Genomic DNA, 6,507 nt, shown 5'->3' with positions numbered 1-6,507 from the left:
GGGAAGCTGGATGGGAAGTAGGCACTGTGACGTGGGATGCGGGCACCCCAAGCAGTAACCTAACTGCTGTGCCCAGTGCCTCCTTCTTTCCCAACTGCCTTTCAAATCAAGGAGAAAATCTTTCATCTTGTCTCTAAAACTGATGGTTGGCAGCAGCAGCATCAGGGCCCTTTGGCGACAGCCGTAGGGCTGCTGGTAACTCAAGAAACAATAATAAAGTAGCAAGAACAGTATCATTCTCCCTACACTGCCACAGCTCTTGGTCTCGGCAATTATTTAACCATTTCCTGCGTTGTCTGTTCCCTCCTGGTCTCTGGGGTGGGAGGGCTATGCCCTTCTACCTGGGAATGCTAGCAACATTCTCCTTTCCTAAGCACAGGGTAACCATGAAAATCAAGGAATGTGGCAGGTCTGCAATCCTTTGATCCAGTGCTGCACAGTTCATCTTCCCCGCCCTTCCCAGAATCACATGCTGCACGTGGGTAGCCGAATGCAGGTGGCATGTTTTCATAATTGCTCCCTTTTAACAGCAAACATTAATGAACCACACAAGTGTCCCAGAGTGCTCATGAAACCCCAGCTTGTAGATGGTCATCTCCTGTGGCGCCATCTGGTGGCAGTTTGGGGGAAGTGTTGACTGTGAAATGATTTTCCTCCTGACCTCAACATTGTGTGCTATAATTATTTATTTATTTATTTAACTTATTTATTTGTAGTAACACGGGAGACTGAGTATTAAGTTTTTCGGGCTTTCAAGCCCCGAATAAACCGGGACCTTGCTGTGTCTCCAATCTGGCCCCACAGCTGAGCCGCGGGCAAACACATGAGGGTGGCCAGGCTAGCCTTGGCAATGAATCCAGGAGCCAGACGCCTGGCCGTGGGATCTTTGGCAAGGGTCCTCCTCTTTCAGAGCCTCTGCTCATTCTGGCTGACTTGTGTTACACGGACAACTGTCCAACAAGGACTCCGAGGTAGTTTCTCACACTGCCCCTTGATGCGTGGGAGTTTTTGGTTGAAGCTTAAGAGATCCTTTCATATGCTCAGACAAGTTCAGACCCGAAATCAAAAGAACTATAAGGGCCCGTGCCGTGGCATAACATGCTAAGCTTTTGTCTGCAATGCCAGCATCTCATTTGGGCACTAGTTCAAGTCCTGGCTGCTCCACTTCCAGTCTAGCTCACTGCTTGTGGCCTGGAAAAACAGTCGAGGATGGCACAAAGCCTTGGGAAGCTCCTGGCTCCTGATTCAGCTCAGGCCATTGTAGTCGTCTGTGGAGAGAAACAGTAAATACAAGATCATTCTCTAGCTCTCTCTCCTTGTCAGTCTGCCTTTCAAATAACAACTTAAAAAGAAAATTTTTAAGACTTATCTTTATTGCAAAGTCAGATATACCAACCAGGAGGAGAGACAGAGAGAAAGATCTTCCATCTGATGATTCACTCCCCAAGTGACCGCAACAGCTGGTGCTGTGCTGATCCGAAGCCAGGAGCCAGGAACTTCTTCCAGGTCTCCCACACGGGTGCAGGTCCCAAGGCTTTGGGCCGTCCTTGACTGCTTTCCCAGGCCACAAGCAGGACGCTGGATGGGAAGCAGGACTGCTAGGATTGGAACCAGTGCCCATATGGGATCCTGGCATGTGTAAGACGAGGACCTTAGCTGCTGGGCCACCGTGCCGGGCCCCTTAAGAAGAATTTTAAACTTCCTAACAAAAAGCACATTGAAATATTTTAAAGTGTGTGTGTGTGTGTGTGCGCACACACGCGCGTGTTCGGAAAAGGATTGGAGAAGCAGAGAGGACGTGAGAGAGCTGCTGGTTCACTCCCTGGAAAGGCTGAGACGGGGCCAGGGCCAGAGCTGGGAACTCCATCCTCTGTGCTGTGTGGGTGCCACAGGGACTCCATCCCTGGAGCCATCCCCCCCTGCCTCCCAGGGCCAGCTGCCCGGAGGCGGGCGGGGATCGAGCCGGGCATAATCCACCCAACCCAAGTGCTAGGGACCATTGCTGGGAGGGGGCACACAGATCTCAGGAACTGGGAGTGGCCAGGGAAGGATTTCCCAAGGAGAAGAGATCAGAACTGACAAGAGGGGACCAGGCAGGTGAGGGGTCCTCAAAGACAGCCCCAGTGCAAAAACCCTGGGGTGACCACAAACTTGTGCCCTTGGGGAGGTGGAACATGTAAGGTGGCCTTGGCTCTTGTGGAGGTCGGGAAGCCTTCTCAGGGCCAGTGGCTGCCAGAGGAGCCACCACTGCAGGACCCAGGTGCATTGCAAAGATGGCTGCATTTGTTAGAGACCCTGGGACCTCTCTGTGCTCAGCCAAAGGCACCATGGGGCCCCTGAAGCCTCCGCACGCCACAGCAGCAGCTGGGGGCAGCTCCGGGACTTGAGGCCGAAAAATGAAAGGTCATGCATGATTGCAACGTCCATCTAGGACATGGCCAATGCTTTTAGACATTATAAATAAAATTCTAAAAGCTGTATTTCTTTAGTTTCACTTAATTTGAAAGGCAGAGCAAGAGAGACAAAGTCTTCAATTCCTTGACTTGCTTCCCACATATCTCTAACATCCCCTTGGGCTGGGCCAGGCCAAAGCCAGGAGCCTAAACCCATGTATATCCCATGTGGGTGGCAGGGATGCAAGTGCCTTCCCTGGGCACGCATCAGCAGGTAGCAGCATGGGAAGCCAAGGGGCCCAGACTCAGAGCCAGCCCTCTGCTAGGGCAAGTGGGCGTCCCAAGGTTCAGGGGTTCCAGGACCCACAGCCAGCATGGCCTTTCCCCTTCCCCTCCCCTCCCCTTCCCTGAAGATGAGGCACTAGGCTGAGGAGTAGGGTACTGTCCCCACCACCCCCCTACTGGAGGCAGCCAGCAGCCTTCCAGCCATGCAGCCCCACGCTGGGCTGCATAGGGGGTCTCTGTGGGGGTCCAAGCCTCCCGGCGCTCAGCAGAGGGGCCTGGAATCGTGGAATCTGAGGGGTTGCTCCTGGCCCCCTCCCCAGGAAGTTATGTGGGTGTGCGTGGCCACTGCAGCTCAGGGGAAGGGGGGGCATCATGGGGTGTTCTCCCCCACAAGAGACCTGGGACTGGGGGATAGTGAAGGGGCTTGCCCAGACACATGAGTAGCATCCTGATTTCCGTTTTCCAGCACAGATGGGGTTAAGGACACAGGCTGCCTGTTTTTATTGTTGTTGTTTTTAAAATATTTATTTACTTTTATTGCAAAGTCAGATATACAGAAAGGAGGAGAGACAGAGGAAGATCTTCCGTTCAAGGCGAAGACTTTAGCCGCTAGGCCACCGTGCTGGGCCCATGTTGTTTTTAATACTGATTTGCTTGAAAGAGTGAGGGAGAAGGAGAGCTTCCATCCCCTGTTTCACTCCCCTAAATGGCCCCAACAGACAAGCCTGGGTCAGCTGTGAAGCCAAGAACTTCGTCCAGGTCTACTTGGCCCATCACAACCCTGCTTTCCTAGCTGCAGGCAGGGAGTTGGAGCAGAAGTGGACCACCTGGGACTAGAACCTGTGTCCCCCTTGAGGTCTGGGTATCCCAGGCAGTGAGTTAACCAACTGTGCCACAGCATCGGTCTCCAACTGCTTGCCAGGGAACCCAGTCCAAAAGGGGCCACCTCGTCCCCACGCAGCCTGCCCGAGGCCTGCACCAGGGCGACCCTGGGGGCCAGGGATAACGGCCCCGCTCAAGCCACGAGAGGAATTTCACGAGTTCCACACCCAGCAGCATCCAATTACTGCTAAATTCCGTCCAGCAGCATCCATTTACTGCTAAAAAAAAAAACCCGTTCAGGGTCCACACCCCAACAGCCTGGCCGCGCCCCCCGTGCCCACGCGCGGCGTCCAGCACCGGGACGGGGGGTCGTTCCCGCGGCCTGGCCCTTTAAGAGCGCGGGTCCCCGGGAGGAGCGACGAAGCGGAGGAAAAGCAGATCAAAGTGTATGTAAATCAGGAGCAGGGGCTGCCGGGAAGCCCTCCCTGTGGACGGCCTCGGGGCGGGGGGTGGGGAGCTGGCGGGGGCGTCTGCGCACTCCAGTCCCTCCGTCCCTTCTTCCGCCCGGTTGCCAGATCCCGACTCCTTTGTGGAGCCACATGGACCTCAACCGCTCCTTGTACGCAGGCGCCAAGCCGTGACCCCGCCTCCTTCCCGGCCTCGGCGCTTGCGCGTTCGAGATCTCCGAGCCCCATCTTGTTCCGCTCTTCGTACGTCAGTTCCTGTTGGTGGCGGCATTTCCGGCCGGAGGGTGGCAGGGGGCGGGGAGCGGGGGCCGGGGGGAGGGGGCGGGGGGGCTGCGCCGCCCGAGCCGTTGGGCCTGGCTGGGAGAAGGCGTCGCCGCCACCCGCCGCTCCTGCCACCGCCGCGGCTCGCGAACTAGGGAGCGGAGAAGCCGGCGCAGCGTGGCGATGGGCGGGAGCAGCGCCCCGCCGGAGAGGCTGGGCGGCCGCCGGTGACAGGTGAGCGGCGCGCCGGCGCGTGTGCCGAGCGTCCCCCCCCTCCCGCGGCGATGGTCGCGTCCGGGCCCCCCGCGGGGCCGCGCTGGGCCGTACCACCCACGCCCGGCGGGAGGGGGGCCACGGTGCCGGAGCCCCCTCTCCCGGCCCCGAGCGGGGCGGCTGGCGCGGGCGGCGGGCGCGAGCCCCGAGGGGACGGGCGGGGGCGGCGGCGGCGGCCCGTACCACCTCGGGGCGGGGGTAGCCGGCCTGAGCGTGCGAGGCCCAAGCTTGGGGACGGCCTGGCGTGAGGGGAGGCTGACGGGGAGATGTGTAAAAGTCCCGAGGGCAGAGGGACGGGCTGCTGCTTCACGCGTCCCGAGGCGTGGGGAACGGGGGCTGGCCCGAGTGTGGGCGCGCCGGGGTCCCCGGAGTCCAGGAGGCGGAGGGCTGTAATGTTTACGCTTCCAGGGCCGGGACGGGGAGGACGGTGGAGAGGAGGGACTCCTGTACCTGAGGTGTGGGGTTTGACGCTTTTGATTGGTTGTGGGGAGAAGTGGGTGATGCGGTTGAGGGGGGTAGTGTTAGGGGTGCGCAGTGGGGATGTGCTGTGGGAGAGGGTATTGGGCTTGGTTTCTGAGGAGCTATGCCCCAGGGGACAGATGGCCGGGGGCTCTGAGATTCTCAGCTTGTTCCTAGCTTTGGAGACGCCTCACGGAGGGGGCTCAGCCCGAGCCTGTGCTGGGGAATCATTGGCACGTGCCCCCCACGGGGGAGGGGCTGCTGTGCATCCTTGCACCCCTGCTCCCCACCTCTGGGAAGCAGGCAGAACCTGGTCTTGGCCTGACTTTTCTCTGATTGGCAAGGGTGTGAAGGGGCCAGGTCTGGGGCCGACCTGCGTCTGTGATCCCCTGAAGGAGAGGCGCTGCATATCTCCCTGTCCCAACATCCCAGCCATCCCTAGTGTTTGCTGTCTTGCCACTTGAGCGGCGCTCACAGTGGGCCTCACAGCGGGGTCCTGTGGGGTTCAAGGGCACTTGGTGTGTGTGTGTATGTGTGTGTATTTGTGTTGGAGTGCAAACACGGGGCCTCTGGTGCCACCGGCCCCAGGGATGAAGGCTGCGTTGGAGATTCAGTTTGGTATGCCCCTGGAGACATGCTGGGAGCAGCCAGCCCTGGAAGCAAGTCACCAGGCTGCCTGTGCCAGTGCGGGATATCAGCCTGCCCTGTAACCTTTGTCCTAGGTCTGGAGGTCCCTGGGGATGAGGGGCTGGCTGGCTTCCCTGAGTGATCAAGCCAAATCGAGTTGGCGAGGTGGTCAGAGGGGCATCCAGGCGGCCATGGCCCCTGGAGAGAGGGAGCCCCCTGAGCCTGTGTGAGGACGCGGGGGTGCTTGAGCTTCTCTCCATGATGGCTGTTCCTCTCACGGTCCCCCGCCAGCTTGTGGAGCGCTGGCTGTGGCAGCTGGCTATGTGCATGCGTCCTGTGTGCCATGCAGCATCCTTCACAGATGGTGGGTGCTGTGTGTGTCCACTCCCTTCCAGACACGTCCTGGCAGGTGGCTGGTCACCAGAGCTAGTGGATCGCCAAGGGTGGTTGGGCTTTGGTTCCATGTGGGGCCTTTGGCACATTGGACCCTAGCTGAGTCTTGAACTGTACCCGTGGCCTCAGCCACAGGGGATGGGAGCAGGGCTTGTCCCGAGGGTTCACTGAGCACCCAGCGCTGGGACCCTGGGGGCCTCGTATGGTACAGAATCTGAATGGAGCTTCAGGGGCTTGAACCCAGGTCAGCAAGCCCCTGATGCCGCTCTCTGAGGCCCAACTTTTGAGCACCTAAGCGTGGGGCATGGGGAGGCCTTCCCAGGGTTTCCTTGGGGTGGAGCCAGGGTGCCTGCGCTGTGGGGGCCTCACAGCTGCTGGGAGGTGGGCATGTCCAGCCATGGAGACGTCCCAGCTGTGTGCCCCCTCACCAGTGATGCTGATGGTGGGCTCAGTGAGGTAGCCCACGCACACAGGTGTGGCCTCTGCAGTGGGGATGTCCCTGTGCCGGGATCCAGGCACCCAGCTCC

General features: G+C 59.2%; 1 protein-coding gene across 1 annotated transcript in view; it reads left to right on the top strand.

The window, feature by feature from the left end:
* Positions 1–4,275: 4,275 nt before the first annotated feature.
* Positions 4,276–6,507, top strand: part of AKT2 (AKT serine/threonine kinase 2) — a 34,986-nt gene continuing 32,754 nt past the window's right edge. Inside the window, exon 1 of the mRNA XM_058674138.1 lies at positions 4,276–4,462. The gene's annotated coding sequence lies outside the window, so the exon portion shown is untranslated. The remainder of the gene's footprint in view (positions 4,463–6,507) is intronic.

Source organism: Ochotona princeps, chromosome 16, assembly GCF_030435755.1.
Source record: "Ochotona princeps isolate mOchPri1 chromosome 16, mOchPri1.hap1, whole genome shotgun sequence".
Lineage (NCBI taxonomy): Eukaryota > Metazoa > Chordata > Mammalia > Lagomorpha > Ochotonidae > Ochotona > Ochotona princeps.
The sequence above is the reverse complement of the archived record's forward strand: the minus strand, read 5'-3'. Positions and strand labels throughout refer to the sequence as shown.